This window comes from Heterodontus francisci, chromosome 21, assembly GCF_036365525.1.
Source record: "Heterodontus francisci isolate sHetFra1 chromosome 21, sHetFra1.hap1, whole genome shotgun sequence".
Lineage (NCBI taxonomy): Eukaryota > Metazoa > Chordata > Chondrichthyes > Heterodontiformes > Heterodontidae > Heterodontus > Heterodontus francisci.
Window position 1 is genome coordinate 76764068 of NC_090391.1, and position 19909 is coordinate 76783976.

Below are 19909 nucleotides of genomic sequence, written 5' to 3' on the forward strand. Positions count from 1 at the left end.
GGCCCAGGGGACTTATCTATTTTCACACTTTCCAAAATTGCTAACACCTCCTCCTTGTGAACCTCAATCCCATCTAGCCTCGTAGCCTGAATCTCAGTATTCTCAACAACATTTTCTTTCTCTACTGTAAATACTGACGCAATATATTCATTTAACACTTCCCCTATCTCCTCTGATTCCACACACAACTTCCCACTACTATCCTTGATTGGCCCGAATCTAACTCTAGTCATTCTTTTATTCCTGATATACCTATAGAAAGCCTTAGGGTTTTCCCTGATCCTATCCACCAATGACTTCTCGTGTCCTCTCCTTGCTCTTCTTAGCTCTCCCTTTAGATCCTTCCTGGCTAGCTTGTAACTCTCAAGCGCCCTAACTGAGCCTTCACGTCTCATCCTAACATAAGCCTTCTTCTTTCTCTTGACAAGCGCTTCAACTTCTTGAGTAAACCACGGCTCCCTCGCACGACAACTTCCTCCCTGCCTCACAGGTACATACTTATCAAGGACACGCAGTAGCTGCTCCTTGAATAAGCTCCACATTTCGATTGTTCCCATCCCCTGCAGTCTCCTTCCCCATCCTACGCATCCTAAATCTTGCCTAATCGCATCATAATTTCCTTTCTCCCAGTTATAATTCTTGCCCTGCGGTATATACCTGTCCCTGCCCATCGCTAAGGTAAACCTAACCGAATTGTGATCACTATCACCAAAGTGCTCACCTACATCTAAATCTAACACATGGCCGGGTTCATTTCCCAGTACCAAATCCAATGTGGCATCGCCCCTGGTTGGCCTGTCTACATACTGTGTCAGAAAACCCTCCTGCACACACTGGACAAAAACTGACCCATCTAAAGTACTCGAACGATAGTATTTCCAGTCGATATTTGGAAAGTTAAAGTCCCCCATAACAACTACCCTGTTACTCTCACCCCTGTCGAGAATCATCTTCGCTATCCTTTCCTCTACATCTCTGGAACTATTCGGAGGTCTATAAAAGACTCCCAACAGGGTAACCTCACCTCTCCTGTTTCTAACCTCAGCCCATACTACCTCAGTAGCCGAGTCCTCAAACGTCCTTTCTGTCGCTGTAATACTCTCCTTGATTAACAATGCCACACTCCCCCCCTCTTTTACCATCTTCTCTGTTCTTACTGAAACATCTAAATCCCGGAATCTGCAACATCCATTCCTGCCCCTGCTCTACCCATGTATCTGAAATGGCCACTACATCGAGATCCCAGGTACCAACCCATGCTGCAAGCTCACCCACCTTATTCCGGATGCTCCTGGCGTTGAAATAGACACACTTTAAACCAGGTTCTTGCTTGCCAGTGCCCTCTTGCGTCCTTGTAACCATATCCCTGACCTCACTACTCTCAACATCCTGTACACTGGCACTACAATTTAGGTTCCCATTCCCCTGCTGAATTAGTTTAAACCCCCCCCGAAGAGCACTAGCAAAACCTCCCCCCCAGGATATTGGTACCCCTCTGGTTCAGGTGAAGACGATCCTGTTTGTAGAGGTCCCACCTACCCCAGAAAGAGCCCCAATTATCCAGGAAACCAAAACCCTCCCTCCTGCACCATCCCTGCAGCCACGTGTTCAACTCCTCTCTCTCCCTATTCCTCGCTTCGCTATCACGTGGCACGGGCAACAACCCAGAGATAACAACTCTGTTTGTTCTCGCTCTAAGCTTCCACCCCAGCTCCCTAAATTTCTGTCTTAAATCCCCATCTCTCTTCCTACCTATGTGGTTGGTGCCTATGTGGACCACGACTTGGGGCTGCTCCCCCTCCCCATTAAGGACCCCAAAAACACGATCCGAAACATCACGAAAGCTGGCACCTGGGAGGCAACATACCAACCGTGAGTCTCTCTCGTTCCCACAGAACCTCCTATCTGTTCCCCTAACTATGGAGTCCCCAATGACTAATGTTCTGCTCCTCTTCCCCCTTCCCTTCTGAGCAACAGGGACAGACTCTGTGCCAGATATCTGTACCCCATTGCTTACCCCTGGTAAGTCGTCCCCCGCAACAGTATCCAAAACGGTATACCTGTTGTTGAGGGGAACGGCCACAGGGGATCCCTGCACTGCCTGCTGGTTCCCTCTCCTTCCCCTGACGGTAACCCATCTACCTACTTCTTTTACCTGAGGTGTGACTACCTCCCCATAACTCCTCTCAATAACCTCCTCCGCCTCCCGAATGATCCGAAGTTCATCCAGCTCCAGCTCCAGTTCCCTAACGCGGTTCTCGAGGAGCTGGAGTTGGGTGCACTTCCCACAGATGCAGTCAGCAGGGACACTCTTGGCGACCCTTACCTCCCACATTCTGCAGGAGGAACATGCAATTGCCTTAACCTCCATTCCCACTATTCCAAATTCCCAACAAATCTACTGAAAAACCAAAAAAAAAAAGTCAAAACTTGTTAGGTTAGCAATCCAACGGACAGAACTTCCTAAATAAAAAGCTTACCTTATCAACACACCAGAGTCCTTTTTTATGGTTCGAGGAGGAGGGTGGGTGGGAGACACTACACGTGTAGTGTCTCGGGTACAGCCACCACACAAATATATACCTTTTTCCTTACCCAGCAATCCCCTGGTCCTCCGAAAACAAAAGGGAATTCACTTTTAAACTTACGCTGAAATTGACTTCACAGCTGTCAGCCCGTTCACGCACCTCCGTTGCTATCCACGCTGCAGTCACCGAAACTAAAAGAAAGAGATTCTAAACCGCACAAATATATACCTTTTTCCTTACCCAGCAGTCCCCTGGTCCTCCGAAAACAAAAGGGAATTCACTTTTAAACTTACGCTGAAATTGACTTCACAGCTGTAAGCCCGTTCACGCACCTCCGTTGCTATCCACGCTGCAGTCACCGAAACTAAAAGAAAGAGATTCTAAACCACACAAATATATACCTTTTTCCTTACCCAGCAGTCCCCTGGTCCTCCGAAAACAAAAGGGAATTCACTTTTAAACTTACGCTGAAATTGACTTCACAGCTGTAAGCCCGTTCACGCACCTCCGTTGCTATCCACGCTGCAGTCACCGAAACTAAGAGCTACATGGGCACAATTATGAACATTTTGACAAGATAAGATCTCACAAACTGCAAATTCTGGTAAAACATTAAATTACAGATATCGATTTTAAAAGGGAACATTGGAAGGTCACATCTAATGCAAAAGTCATATGACACCTTCGAAATAAAATAAACTACAAGGTTGTAAAGCAAACACTTAGAAGTGTTGGATCCTCGAATAACACTTTTTATCCCATTTGGGGGATTTAAGGTACAAGTTTACTTTAAATTTTGATGGATATTCTAAGATAATTTTTCTGCAACTTTAACAAGGTTAAACTTTTAAATTATATGTTAGAAAAAGGAATATGTGTTAAATCTCTCAGTAATATTTGATATTTCTGATATACTTACCTGCTTAAAAAGTTTATTGTATGTTAAATTCTTTAATAAATATATAAAAGTTAATAAGTCGTCTCATGTAGTATTTTATATACAACTACAAGAACACCCCCTTTTTGTCTCTTTCAGTGGAGAGATGCGTGTTGAAGAGAGTTTTCCAGACCCTTATAACATCTGGGATACTGATGACTTAGCCATAAAAATACTAGCAGTTGGTTCTCCGAAAGATGGTAAAATTCTCTGCTAGTTTTCTTTCTTTGAGGAAAAGCTAGTGCAATTTATTGGACCCAAATAAGTATCTGAGAATTTGTCTGGTTTGAACGTGATTAAAGGAGATTCGTGGGGATGTACTGCTGATTTGGTTTCGTTCCGACAAGGGCTTAAAGTCATAGATCACTTCAGATGGAGCCCAAAAACGTGGTCTTGTCGTTAACGGAATCCTGCACTTATATGTTAGTCTTTAATGTATATTTTAGATGTGCAAGTACGGAAGGAATGTTTTCTGTCAGTGGTATTAAGACCCTGACTTAAGAATCTAGAGACAGCAATCTCCTGATCACAGTTTGTGGATCTTAAATCAGAACTCCCTCATTTTACATTTGAGATTTGTAAATTTACTGTAAAGTTCACTTTAAATCCAAGTTGAGATCAGCTCCTGACACATTTTAATTCCTAGTTCAGGGTCCCTTATGATATAATGTCTAATGAAGAATGGATTGGCTTAATCCTTTCCGTTAGGTGATGCAACAACTTGGTTTAGTTGATTTCAGAATCCCATTCCACTGCCTCAGGCAGATCGAGTGGTAGTCTTTAAGATAATAACTCTGCCGTCGATGGCTCAGTTAGAGTTCATTTACTATTGTGACTGAAACCCCTGAGGAAGGGATAGCACGTATCTGGTGGGATAATCAGACTGAAAGCCCAGACCTACAACATTCCTTAATGATAAAAAGCAGGGCTTGCACAATTGTGTGGCCAAATGACTGATGTACAACAGGATGGGGATATCCACGGTAGAAATGTAGGTCTTGGGTCTCCCTATGTGCGTGGTGGCTATGGGTTTAGAGTGAGATGATTTCCTCACAATGAGGTTCATGATCAGAATTTGCAGGAGGATTATAGTCGGCTACGGGAACATCACCTTTAAATTAAACTAGCACTTCTCCACTTTTGCTACTGCTGGTGCTGCAAGTTTTCTTCTGTCTGTGGGACAGCCAGTGCCAAGGCAATCGGAATCTTAATTCTATATATGCCATGTGTGACAAGCCCGGACCCAGTAATCACGATAAAACAAGATGGATTTTAAATAACCTTGACAGACTTGACACTTGTCAAGGCTGGAGCGCTGCACATCTACGGGAGCTCCTTTTCATAGTGTTAAACTCTGATCTCATCCCCCCAATTGATAGGTGCTGGAGCTGGATGCTGTAGACGTATAGCTAATCAGCCAAGCATCGGCAAAGCATGAAGGGAAAAAATAGCCATCATACACCAGGACAAGGACTGCGAAACGAATGAACAGAGCCTGCTGAGTAGGCAGTATGTGATAAGATGTGATCCGCATAAGACTGCCAGACAAGGACAGATAAGTACAAGGCCAGCAGATGTATTTTGTTTTGGTTTGCAACAAACACAAGCAAACGTATGACTCCAAGTTTGGGCTGTACCTCACTAAAAAACATTCTTGAGTCTGGGAACAACTGGATAAAAGGTGAGATTAGGGGGCCCAGGAATAGGAAGACCTTCAGGATCATGGCGGAAGGGAACCCTGAGTTCGGCATTCAACGAAGAACCAATCGGAGGAAGACTGATCACCTCGCCTCTCAATGGGTAGTATTTAAATCCCAGCCTTGAGTCTTGTGATTTATTATAGCAAGTAGCAAGTAGTTTAACAGGTGAAATAATGAGTAGCTAAGTGAATTGACTATCAATCATAGTGTGCATACGAATTATCTCTTGTAGATGTATTTTGTCCGCCATGTCAGTTGACACGCGAGTTTGAGGATCAACAATTTGGCGTCCCTGGGTGGTCACGGTTAAGTGATCACCTAAAAGGCACACCGTGTCCGACCCATAGACGTTCTGGACAAATTGCAGAAAGATGTATGCCTGTCCAGAGCGGGAGAAGGAGCGCCAGGGGTACATAAAGCGTAAATGGCTCAAGTGGGCTGAATTTGCTGATAAGGTTTTTTGAGGGCCCTGGACCCAATAAACGGAAAGACTAGGAAGAGGCTGGAAAGAACAAGTGAACAGCGCCTCCCAGCTTAGTTAGGCGACAGCAATAGCCAGTTGTATGAGGGAATTGTGTGAAAAAGAAATGGCGAATGTTAGGTTAAAAGCAGATCTGGAGGGGACCAAGCTACAGTCAGAATTCTTAAGGTGAGAGAAAGATGATTGACGAAAAAGAGTGTGTGAGAAAGGGTGAAAAGCACAAATGTACTTTATTCATATGGATCAGGCTTCGGCAAGGTCCCGCATGGCAGACTGGTACAAAAGGTGAAGTCACACGGGATCAGAGGTGAGCTGGCAAGATGGATACAGAACTGGCTCAGTCATAGAAGACAGAGGGTAGCAGTGGAAGGGGGGTTTACTGAATGGAGGGATGTGACTAGTGGTGTTCCGTAGGGTTCAGTGCTGTGACCTTTGTCTTTTGTAGAATAGTGATGAGGATTGTCAGAGGATGCAACAGGATATAGATTGGTTGCTGACTTGGACGGAGAAATGGCAGATGGAGTTTAAATCAGACAAATGCGAGGTAATACATTTTGGAAGGTCTAATGCAAGTCGGAAGTGTAGAATGAATGGCAGAACCCTTAGGAGTATTGACAGGCAGAGAGATCTGGGCGTACAGGTCCACAGGTCACGGAAAGTGGTAACGCAGGTGGATAAAGTATTCAAGAAGGCATACGGCATGCTTGTCTTCATGGGCCGGGGCATAGAGTACAAAAATAGGCACGTTATGCTGCAGCTGTACAGAACTTTAGTTAGGCCACACTTAGAATATTGCGTGCAATTCTGGTCGCCACACTACCAGAATGACGTGGAGGCTTTGGAGAGGATACAGAAGACGTTTACCAGGATGTTGCCTGGTCTGGAGGGCATTAGCTATGAGGAGAGGTTGGATAAACTCGGATTGTTTCCACTGTAATAACGGAGGTGGAGGGGCTACCTGATGGAGGTTTACAAAGTTATGAGTGGCATGGACAGAGTGGATAGTCAGAAGCTTTTTTCGCAGGGTGGAAGACTCAGTTACTCGGGGACATAGGTTTAAGGTGTGAGGGGCAAAGTTTAGAGGGGATGTGCGAGGCAAGTTTTTTACACAGAGGGAGGTGTGTGCCTGAAACTTGCTGCCGGGGGTGGTGGTGGAAGCTGGTACGATAGAGACATTTAAGAGGCATCATGAGAAATACATGAATAGGAAGGGAATAGAGGGATATGGTCCCCGGAAGTACAGTAAGTTTTAGTTTAGGCGGGCATCAAGATCGGCGCAGGCTTGGAGGGCCGAATGGCCTGTTGCTGTGCCGTTCTTTTTTCTTTCAGATAACTTTAAAACTGCCAGCTACAATGAGCCCTCAGACTGTCGAGTTGGCAACGATTGCGTTTGTGGGCAGCAACTCGACAAATTTCCCCCACCAGTAGGTCTATATTCGGGCAGCATGTACATATGCATCAATTTAACTCATTTCCTGCCCTTGTGGGAAGCAACATGCTCTGTATCAGCAGACGGCAAATCTTTTAGCATCTGCGCCCCTCGTTAAACAGACCGCCCAAGGACAAGAATATGGTATAATCAAAGTTAAAGCACACCTTAAATCTTCCCCAGCTGGGTACATACGAGCAGACGCATTGGCAAAGCAAGGCGCCCGAGATGGAAGTCCCAATAGGTGAACAAGTAAATACATTCATTGTCAATCGAATATGATATAGGACAGGAAGTTATGCTCCAGGTCCACCAGCCAGGCACATTCCTTCACCTATGTATTTCGGCCCCCACTCTATAGTAATTAAAGCTCGTCCGTCAGTGCACAAAGTCCTGCTGGAATCTGGGAAGACAGGATGGTATCATGTAAACCAATTAAATTTGTTCTGCAAACAGAGTAACCACCGGCATCATGTTTTGCTGGACGTGTACAAAGTATTACCTCCAGCCCCTATCCTTTTCCCATTGCCACAAGTACCGCAAGCAGGACAGACAATACGGAACGTTCAAGGAACACATCAACAACCACCCCAGGGCCAAAGGCGAAGAAGGCATAGGCAGATACTGATCTCCCCGTCCTGGACTCGCTGATGGGGCAACAGGCATTTAAATCATCTGGATGATAATATTGATCTCAGCCAGGTTAATTGACTAAAATAAGAAACTGTAAATGAGAGCAGAAATTATCTTGTGTTTTACAGATAATAAGTCATTTGAAAATGAAGCTGTTAATCGTGTTTGTGATGAATGGACTGACAACTACCACTGAATCAAGGTCTGATCCGCACCACACTTCCAGAGAACTGCCATATGGAGAGGTCGTGATATCTGGACAACACAAAGCGTGATGCATCGGAAAGTAAGGGTCATCCATGTCATGGACCATTACCGGGGTCACAACTGGATGGCGAGGCACCTGGTTCAGGATTTGCATGGTTTTACAATGGATCAACAAACAGTTAGCTGAAATTCAGCAGACAATTGCAAAAGTTATCCAGAAATCTGATGGAACCGGGCGAAAGATTGAAACAATTAGAGTAACCAACTGGTGGGCTGATATTTTGAATTGGGATACCAATATACAGATACATCCATGGATAAGAATTGTTTCGCACATTGTGATTTTCAATATGATTGTCATTTTGATGTGTCAAACATATGATATGATTATGTTTAAACGTTGAAAAGTTGAAATGGAAGAGAAGTTGGAAATGGACTGTTATGTGCGAAAACGTGAATGAATGACAGATATAAACAATTGTAACACGGTATAGACTTGAATATCTGCTGTCACAAGTTGGGTGTGATCAGGGCTCTAATTCACTAGAGCTTAATGGATCAAAGGGGTGATTGTAGCCAGATGGCCAACAGCTAAGTTTCTGCAGATCATGAAGGGACAAATAGCCAGACTTGCACAAGGACAAGGACTGCAAAACAGCTGCAGTTGCATTTTAACGAACCCAGCCTGCTGAATTGGTAGTGTTTGATAAGATGTGCTCCAATTGAGACTGCGAGCAGTTGCGAAGGACACTGGACAAGGATTGAAAAGGACAAGGCCAGCAGACGTATTTTGTTTTTGCTTTGCAACTAACACTGGCCCCAATTCATGGGTGTATGTGACTACGAACATTCTCGCAGCAGAGAACAAGTGGATAAAAAGGGGAAGCTAGGAGCCTCCAGACGAAGAAGACCTGCAGGACCATCGCGGAAGGAAATCCTGACTCCGGGATTCAGTGAGGAGAACCCATCGGTGGGAGACTGTTTACCTCGCCTTGCAATGGGTAGTATTTAAGTCCAATCCGTGAGCCTTGTGATTTATTGTAACAAGTAGCAAGTAGTGTAACAAGTGAAATAACGAGTACCTAAGTGATTTAAGTATCAATAATAGTGTTCATACGAAGTATCTCCTGCAGGTGTCTTTTGTCCGCCACATCAGTTGACATCCGAGTTTGAGGGTAAACAGGGTGTTCATGTAAATGGACCTTTTAAGTTGGCAGGACATGTTCAGAGTGTAGTTACCAAGGCATATGAGATCTCGGGCTTCATAAATAGAGGCAATGAGTACACAATCCAGTATCAGTTATGCAGAATCTTTATAAACGTCTGGTTAGGTCACAACTAGAGTATTATGTCCAGTTCTGGTCCCCACACTCCAGAAAGGATGTGGGGATCCCTGAAGGGCAGATGGGATTGACCAGAATGATTGCAGAGATTAGGGATTTTATCTCCAAGGTAAGATTGGAGAAGCTGGAGTTGTTTTCCTTGGAGCAAAAGAGATTGAAAGGAGTTTTGATAGCTGTGTAAAAGATTCTGACAGGTTTGCATACACAAGAAAAAGAAAAGCTGTTCCCATTAGCTGATGATAGAAGGACTAGAGGACATAGATTTAGGATCTTAGATAGCGAAGCAGGGGGAGATTTGATGTCCAACATTCATATACAGTGAGTGGTAATAAACTGGAACTCACTGCCGATGAGGCACTGGAAGTGGAGATGATGAATGAAAGCAAAAGGAAGTTGAATGGCCACTTGAGGAAAATGAAGGTGCAGGGCGAAGTGGGGAGAGAGACAGAGAGTAATTTACAGACGGGATTGCTCTGCAGAGAGACGGCATGGACTTGATGGGCCGAATGCACTCTGTCTCTGCCGTTATGACTCTATTACCCGATGACTCTTAAACTGGCCACAGCAAATATCATTTAAATTGCATGGGGCAACCATCAAAGTGGATACTACAAAATCTCTTAAACTGGGCAAATCAAATATCAACTAAAATTTCCCGAGCTAATATCACAAAAAAACTGCCACAGAAAATAACATTAAAAATAATTGCAACAGATATCACTTCATGTGATCACAGCCAGTATCAAATAAAATGGTCACAGCAAATATCACATAAAATTATCACAATTGTAACTCAATGATCATAGCTATTATGACATAAAATATTCACAGCAAATGTACCTTAAACTTGTCACAGAAAATATCATTTAACATTACCAGCGCAAATATCATATAAGATCACCTCAATAAATATCGCTTAAAACGGTCAAACCAAATATCAGTAAATATAAAATAGTGGCAACAATCATCCTTACAAATAATCAAGAAAATAGTACATAGAGAGCAAATATGATTTAAAAAAAATCGGCACATCAAATATGCCTTAAACTGAACACATCGCATAACACTTAAAATGGTCACAGCTTATAACACATAAAGTGGCCACAACAAACATCACTTAAAATGGTCACAGAACATCATACTTAATGTGTTCACAGATATTTCACATAAAATTATTACTGTAAATATACCTTAAACTGGTCAATGCAAATATTATTTGAACTGGACACAGATGAACGTTTTGTGTAAGATGTGCAGGGGGTTGTGAGGAAGAACTTTTCCACGCAGCAAGTGGCAGTGGTCTGGAACTCTTTGCCCGCAAGAGTGATGGAGGCAGAAACAGCCAATGATTTCAAAAGAAAATTGGATGGACACTTCGAGGAAATAAAATGCAGAACTATGGGGATCGATGGGTGGAGTGGGAAGGACGACATTCTTCACCAGAATGGACTCGATGGGACAAATGTCGCCCAGCTGTGCAATAAATGACTCCATGACTCTATCACTCGAAGACAAAATATTACTTAACATGATCAGAGTCGATCTATATAAAATGTGCACAGCAAATATTACTTAAGCTGGTCAAATACAATCATCACAGCAAACGTCATTTAAAATGCTGAGGGTAAATATCAATTCAAATGAGCAAAGCCAATTTCACATGAAATGATTACAGGAAAATCACTTAAAATGATCAGGCCCAATATCACATAAAATGAGCACAGCAAAAATCACTTAAACGGGGCAAAACTCACGCCAAGCGAGCGTCTTATACAAGTCCAACATAACTTCCTTGCTCTTGTAATTTCTACCCTCTTAATAAAGCCCCGGATATTGTAGGCTTCATTAACCATCACATGTGCACTGAGGTCCCTCTGCCCCTGCACCTTCTTTAGAATTGTACCCGTTATTCTATATTGCCTCTCCATGTTCTTCCTACCAAAATGAACCAATTCACATTTCTATGCACTAAAATTCTTCTGCCACCCGTCTGTCCATTCCACCAACGTGTCTGTGTCCATTTGAAGTGCTACACTATCCAAATCAAAGTTCACAATACTTCCAAGTTTCGTATCATCCTAAAAGTTTGAAATTGTGCCCTTTACACCAAGGTCTAGGTCATTAATATATATCAGGAAAAGCAAGAGTCCCAACACTGATCCCTGGGGAACTCCACTACAAACCTTCCTCCAGCCCGAAAAAAGCCCATTAAGCCCGACTTTCTGTTTCCTGTCCCTCAGCCAATTTCGTAGCCAATGGCGTCTCTATTATTCCATGAGCCACATGTTTGCTTCCAAGTCTGTTGTGTGGTGTTATATCAAATGCTTTTTGAATGTCTATGTGCACCACATCATCAACCCTTCTGTTACCTCCTCAAAAACTCCAGCAAGTTAGTTAAACATAATTTTCCTTTAAGAAATCCGTGCTGGCTTTCCTTAATTAACTCACATTTGTCCACGTGACTGTTGATTTTGTCCTGAATTATTTTTACTTGAAGGTTCCCACCACAGAAGTTAAACTGACTGGCCTGGAATTGCTGGTCTTATCTTTACACACTTTTTTGAACAAGAGTTTAACGTTTGCAATTCTCCGGTCCTCTGGGACCACCTCGAGTCGAAGGAAGACAGAAAATGTATGACTGGTGCCTCTGCGATTTCCGCCTTCACTCCTTCAGTATCTGTGGATGCATCACATCTGTTCCTGATGCTTTATTGTCTCTTTCCATGCTCTCTCTTTGCTTGTCTTATTTACTTTTACTTCCGCTCTGGACATTCTATATTCAACCTGTTTCTCAATAGCATTTCTCATAAGCACACTTTTTCTTCTTTATCTTTATTTCTACCTCATTTTTCATCCAGAGAGCTCTCGATTTGTTTGCTCTACTTTTCCACTTCGTGGGAACATACTTTGACTGTGCCTTAACTCTCTCTTCTTTGAAAGGAGCTCATTGTTTATCTGTCGATTTTCCTGCCAGCTTTTGACACCAATTTATTCGCCCCATCTCCATTCTTACCCCATTGAAGTTGGTCTTCCCCGGTTAATTATTCTTACCCTGGATTGCTCTTTGTCATGTTCCATAGTCAGCCTTAATCTTATGATACGATAATCACTATCCCCTAAATGCTCTTCTACTGATACTTGATCCAATTGGCCCACCTCATTCCCAAGAACGAGGTCTAGCAGTGCCTCCTTTCTCGTTGGACTGGCAACATACTGTTGTAGAAATTTTCCTGAACATACTCTAGGAACTCTTGTCCCTCACTGCCCTTTACACTACTATTATCCCAGTCTTTATTTGAATAATTGAAGTCCCCCATTATAACTACTCGATAATTTTTGCACCTCTATGTAATTTACTTTCAATTTGTTCCCCCACATCCTTCCCACTAGCTGGTGACCTAAACACAACACCGAGCAAAGTAGCTGCAACTTTTTCGTTCCGTAGCTCGAGCCAAATATATGCTCTCCTCGACTCCTCTGGCACGTCCTTTTTCTCCAGCTCTGCAATGCTCTCCTTAATTAATCCCCTTTTTATCCTCTTTTCTATTTTTCCTGAACAGATTGTAATCAGTAATATTTAACACACAGTCCTGTCATTCATTCAGAAAGTCTCTGTGAAAGCCTCAACATCGTATTTCCATCTGGCAATCAATGCCTGTCCTCACCAGTCCGTGCATTCACATACATACACATTACCCTTGATTCAGACTTTATTACTTTCCAAAGATGCACAACACTTTTAGTGAACAGGACCCTTCCTCTCCTTTCGGTCCTAACTGATTGCCCCCACATTGTGACAATGTGCCCCGTGTTCTAGATTCCACAGTTAGGCGAAACAACGTCTTATTGTCTACCTTGTTAAGCACCTTCACAATCTCATGTGTTTCAATGCAATCACCTCTCAATAGTCTAAACTCCAGAGTGCATAGGCCCAATTTACGCAGCCTCTCATCACAGGGAAACACTTTCATCCCAGGAACCACTTCAATTGAGGTTGAGGGGTGATAGATATAGGACAGATGTGAGAGGTAGTTTCTTTACTCAGAGAGTAGTAAGGGCGTGGAACGCTCTGCCTGCAGCAGTAGTAGATTCGCCAACTTTAAGGGCATTTAAGTGGTCATTGGATAGACATATGGATGAAAATGGAATAGTGTAGGTCAGATGGTTTCACAGGTCGGCGTAACATCGAGGGCCGAAGGGCCTGTACTGCGCTGCAATGTTCTAATTCTAATTCTAATTAACCTTGGCTGTACCACCTCCAATGAAAGTGCGCCCTTCCATAAATGTGAACACAAAACTGCACACAATACCCCAGGTGTTGAAGCCAACTCCTTTACAATTGTAACAAGACTTCCTTATTCTTGTACTGCCAGCTCCTAATAAAGGCCAGCATTCGTTTTGCCTTCCGAATTGCCTGTGGTACCTGCATGCTAATTTTTGTGTTCCTTGTACATGTATATCTAAGTCTCTTTTAACATGAGATATTTGGAAGTTTTACATATTTGAACAATCGTCTTTTGTATTGTCATCACCAAAGTGAATAACTTCACACTTTCCCACATTCTATGCCTGCTGCCAACTCGTTGTCCTTTCAATTAAGCTGTCTGTATATAACTGCAGTCTATGTGTGTCCTTATCACAGCACCATCCCCAACGACCTTTGTATCAATGGCCAAATGTAAATATATTGTTCCGTGTTTCTTTGTCTAAGTCATTAATATATATTGTAAATAGCTGAGGTCTCAGCACCGAGCCTTGTGGCACTCCACTTGTTGCCACCCGCCAAATTAATTGTAAGTGTCCAGGCTAACCCACTCTCTGCTTTATGATCGTCAGTCAATCATCTATCCATCCTCGTATGATAACCCACCTCCATGTGTCATTAACTTGCATACTATCCTTTTGTGTGCACCTTATGGAATGTCTTTGGAAAACCCGAGTTTACTACATCTACTTGTTCCCCATTATCTGCCTGACTGGTAACATCCTTAAAAACTCTAATACATTTTTGAAACTTGATTTCACTTCTGGAAAGCCGTGTGGAATTTGTCTCATCATGCTATGAATTTCTAAGTGCATTGTTAAGAATTAGAGACCCACACGCCAGAGGCAGTTGTATTTTCCCAAAGAACAAAGAACAGTACAGCACAGGAACAGGCCATTCGGCCCTCCAAGCCTGCGCCGATCTTGATGCCTGCCTAAACTAAAACCTTCTGCACTTCCGGGGTCCATATCCCCCTCTTCCCATACTATTCATTTATTTGCCAAGATGCCTCTTAAACGTCTCTACGGTACCCGCTTCCACCACATTCCTACACCATCAGCATTCTGTGTTAGCAATCTGTCGAGATTGTAATTATGCTGAAGTTTTTACTTTTCAACAAGTTTCATGCACTCACCACCCTATGTGTAAAGAACTTGCACCGCACATCCACTCTGAACCTTGCCCCTCACACCTTAAAGCTATGTTCCCTAGTACCTGACTCTTCCACCCTGGGAAAAATCTTCTGCATCTCCAATATGTCCATGCCACATATAACTTTGTAAAGCTCTATAATGTCGCCCCTCCACCTGCGTCATTCCAGTGAAAAATATCCGAGTTTATCCAACCTCTTCCCTCCAGACCAGGCAACATCGTGGTAAACCTGTCCAAAGCCTCGACGTCCTTCTGGTAGTTTGGTGACAAGAATTGCACGCAATATTCTAAGGGTGGCCTAACTAATGTCCTGTACAGCTGCAACATGACTTGCCTATTTTTATACTCTATGCTCCGACCGATGAAGGCAAGCATGCCGTATGCCTTCTTGACTACCTTATCCACCTGTGTTGCCACTTTCAGTGACCTGTGGACCTGTACGCCCAGATCTCTCTGCCTGTCAATACTCCTAAGGGTTCTGCCATTTACCGTATACTTCCCATCTGCATTAGACCTTCCAAAATGCATTACCTCACATTTGTCCGATTTAAGCTCCATCTGCCATTTCTCCACCCAAGTCTCCAACCGATCTATCTCCTGCTGTATCCTCTGACATTCCTCATCACTGTCCGCAACTCCACCAACCTTTGTGTCATCCGCAAACTTACTAATCAGTCCAGCTACATATTCCTCCAAGTCATTTATAGATATACCACAAACAGCAAAGGTCCGAGCACTGAACCCTGCGGAACACCACTAGTCACAGCCCTCCATTGAGAAAATCACCCTTCTACTGCTACACTCTGTCTTCAACGACAGAGCCAGTTCTGTATCCATCTTGCCTGCTCTGCTCTGATTCCATGTTTCTTCACCTTTTGTATCAGTCTGCCATGAGGGACCTTGTCAAAGGCTTGACTGAAGTCCATATAGAGAACATCCACAGCCCTTCCTTCATCGATCATCTTTGTCACTTCCTCGAAAAACTCAATGAAATTAGTGAGGCATGACCTCCTCTTCACGAAACCAAGCTAATATGTCCATTTGTTTCCAAATGGGAGTATATCCTGTCCCGAAGAATCCTCTCTAATAATTGCGGTACCACTGACGTAAGGCTCACTGGCTTATAATTTTCTGGATTATCCTTGCTAACCTTCCTTAAACAAAGGAACAACATTGGCTATTCTCCAGTCCTCTGGGACCTCACCTGTAGCCAATGAGGATGCAAAGATTTCTGTCAAGGCTCCAGCAATTTCTTCCCTTGCCTCCCTCAGTATTCTGGGGTAGATCCCATCAGGCCCGGGGACATATCTGCCTTAATGCTTTGCAAGACATCCAACACCTCCTCCTTTCTGATCATGAGATGACTGAGACTATCTACACTCCCTTCCCTGGGCTCATTATCCACCAAGTCGTTCTCCTTGGTGAATACTGATGCAAAGTACTCATTTAATACCTCGTCCATTTCCTCTGGCTCCACATATAGATTCCCTTCCCCGTCCTTGAGTGGGCCAACCCTTTCCCTGGTTAGCCTCTAGCTCTTTATATACGTATAAAAAGCCTTGGGATTTTTCTTAATCCTGTTTGCCAATGACTTTTCATGACCCCTTTTAGCCCTGCTGACTCATTGCTGACGTGCCTTCCTACTGTCTTTATATTCCTCAAGGGATTTGTCTGTTCCTAGCATTCCAGCCAGTATGAGTGCTTCCGTTTTCTTTGTGACGAGGCTCACAATATCCCGCGTTATCCAAGGTTCCCGAAATTTGCCAAACTTATCCTTCTTCCTCACAGGAACATGCCGCTCCTGAATTCTAATCAACTGACATTTGAAAGACTCCAACAGGTCAGATGTTGATCTATTTTCAAACAGCCACCACCAATCTAAATTCTTCAGTTTCTGCCTAATATTGTTATAATTAGCCTTCTCCCAATTTAGCACCTTCACCTGAGGACTACTCTTATCCTTATCCACAAGTACCTTCAAACTTATGGAATTATGGTCACTGCTCCCGAAATGCTCCCCTAGTGAATCTTCGACCATCTGGCCGGGCTCATTCTCCAATACCAGGTTCAGTACGGTCCCATCCCTAGTTGGACTATCTACGTATTGTTTCAAGAAGCTGTCCTGGATGCTCCTTACAAATTCTGCCCCATCGAAGCCCCTAGCACCAACTGAGTCCCAGTCAATATAGGGGAGGTTAAAATAACCCACCACTACAACCTTGTTACCTTTACATCTTTCCACAATCTGTCTACATATCTGCTCCTCTACCTCCCGCTGGCTGTTGGGAGGACTGTAGTAAACCCCCAACATCGTGACTGCACCCTTCCTATTCCTAAGCTCCACCCATCTTGCCTTGCTGCATGACCCCGCTGACTTGTCCTCCCGCAGTCCAGCTATGATATTCTCCTTAACCAGTAATGTAACTCCCCAACCTCTTTTACATCCCCCTCTATCCCGCCTGAAGCTTCTAAATCCTGAAACATTTCGCTGCCAATCCTATCCTTCCCTCAACCAAGTATCTGTAATAGCAACAACATCATAGTTCCAAGTACTAATCCAAGCTCTAAGTTCATCTGTCTTACCTGTTATACATCTTGCATTGAAACAAATGCACTTCCGACCACCAGTCCCGCTGTTCTCCGCAACGTCTCCCTGCCTGGTCTTCCTCTTAGTCTCACTGGCCTTAATTACCAGTTCCCCTTCATTTATTTCACTTTCTGTCCTACTGCTCTGGTTCCCACCCCCCTGTCACACTCGTTTAATCCCTCTCGAGTAATGCTAGCAAATCTCGCAGCCAGGATATTTGTGCGAATCCAGTTTAGATGCACCCCGTTGTTCTTGTACAGGTTCCATCTGTCCCTGAAGAGATCCCAATGGTCCAGATATCTGAAACCCTCCCTTCTACACCAGCTGTTCATCCACGTGTTAAGCTGCACGATCTTCCTATTTCTAGCCTCACTGGCACGTGGCACAGGGAGTAACCCCAAGATTACAACCCTAGAGGTCCTGTGTTTTTAATTTTCTGCCTAACTCGGTTTTGGTTCGGCCACATTTGGAATACTGCGTACAGTTCTGGTCGCCACATTATCAAAAGGATGTGGATGCTTTGGAAAGAGTGCAGAGGAGGTTCACCAGGATGTTGCCTGGTATGGAGGGCGCTAGCTATGAAGAGAGGTTGAGTAGATTAGGATTATTTTCATTAGAAAGACGGAGGTTGAGGGGGGACCTGATTGAGGTGTACAAAATCATGAGAGGTATAGACAGGGTGGATAGCAAGAAGCTTTTTCCCAGAGTGGGGGTTTCAATTACTAGAGGACACGAGTTCAAAGTGAAAGGGGAAAAGTTTAGGGGGGATATGCGTGGAAAGTTCTTTACGCAGAGGGTGGTGGGCACCTGGAACGCATTGCCAGCGGAGGTGGTAGATGCAGGCACGATGGAGTCTTTTAAGATGTATCTAGACAGATACATGAATGGGCAGGAAGAAAAGAGATACAGAAGCTTAGAAAATAGGCGACATGTTTAGAGAGAGGATCTGGATCGGCGCAGGCTTGGAGGGCCGAAGGGCCTGTTCCTGTGCTGTAATTATCTTTGTTCTCTTTGTTCTCCCTGAACTCCCCCTGCAGGACCTCATCACTTTTCCTGCCTATGTCATTGGTACCGATGTGTACCACAACCTCTGGCTGTTCACCCTCCCCCTTCAGAATGCCCCCTGTCCGTTCAAAGACATCTTTGACCCTGGCACCAGGGAGGCAACATACCATCCTGGAGTCTCTTTCACGTCCACAGAAGCACCTATCTGTGCCCCTGACTATAGAGTCATCTGTAACTATTGCTCTTCTGCGCGTGGTCTCTCCCTGCTGAACAACAGTCCCAACCTTTGTACCACTGCCCTGGCTGCTGCTGTTTTCCCTTGAAAGGCCATCCCCCCAAATGTATCCAAAACGGGATAATTATTAGAGAGGGTGATAGCCATAGGGGACTGCTGAACTGACTGCCTGCCTCTTCCAGCGGTCACCCATCTATCTGTCTGCACCTTGGGTGTAACCACTTCTCTAAAACTCCTGTCTATGACGCTGTTCGCCACCTGCATGCTCCTAAGTGCATCCAGTTGCCGCTAAAACCGATCCATGCGGTCTGTGAGGAGCTGCAACTGGGTACACTTCCTGCAGATGTAGTCGTCCGGAACGCTGGAAGCGTCACGGACTTTCCACTTCTCACAGGTGAAACACTTCACCCCTCTAACTGTCATTTCAACCACCAATTAGTTAATTAATATAAAATAAATAAAAAACTGATTAAATCCTTATTGAATAATGATACACTTAACTATGTGGTCCCTTGTGCTATATTTCTACAATAAATACTAAATGCTGACTAAACTCAGTAATCTACTTATTTCAACTTATTCGATCAAAACCTTTCAACATCTTGAAGACCTTTATTATGTCACCACTCAATCCTCTCTGTTACAAAGAGAACAGCGATCACGTTTCCATCCTTTCCTCATAACTGAAGTCCCTCATCCTGGTATCCTTTGGATCCTTTCCACAGCCCTTATATCATTCCCGAAGGGAACTATTTGTTAAAATATTTCAGCTGTGGCCTAACCAACGGTTCATAAAGTTCTCGCATTTTATGCCCTGTTTCTCTGTTTATAAACCTAAGTAACCGATATACTTTTTTTTAACCAACATGTTAACAACTTGTTCTGCCCGTTTTATGGATTTGTGTAGCGAGACACCAAAGTCTTTCGGCTCATCTACACTAATATGAATCATTTCATTTATTGCACATTGTCTTTCTTTTTAGTTTTCACAAAGAGCAACGGGGTGGCACAGTGGTGCAGTGGTTAGCACCGCAGCCTCACAGCTCCAGCGACCCGGGTTCAATTCTAGGTCCTACCTGTGTGGAGTTTGGAAGTTCTCCCTGTGTCTGCGTGGCTTTTCTCCGGGTGCTCCGGTTTCCTCCCACAAGCCAAAAGACTTGCAGGTTGATAGGTAGATTAGTCATTGTCAATTGCCCCTAGTATAGGTAGGTGGTAGGGAAATGTAGGAATATGGGATTAGTGTTGGATTAGTATAAATGGGTGGTTGATGGTCGTCACAGACTCGGTGGGCCGAAGGGCCTGTTTCAGTGCTGTATCTCTAAACTAAACATCTCTCCGTATTGAACTCCATCTCCAATGCTTCTGTCCACTTCACCATTCTGTCTCTGTCAACCTGACGTCTACGACT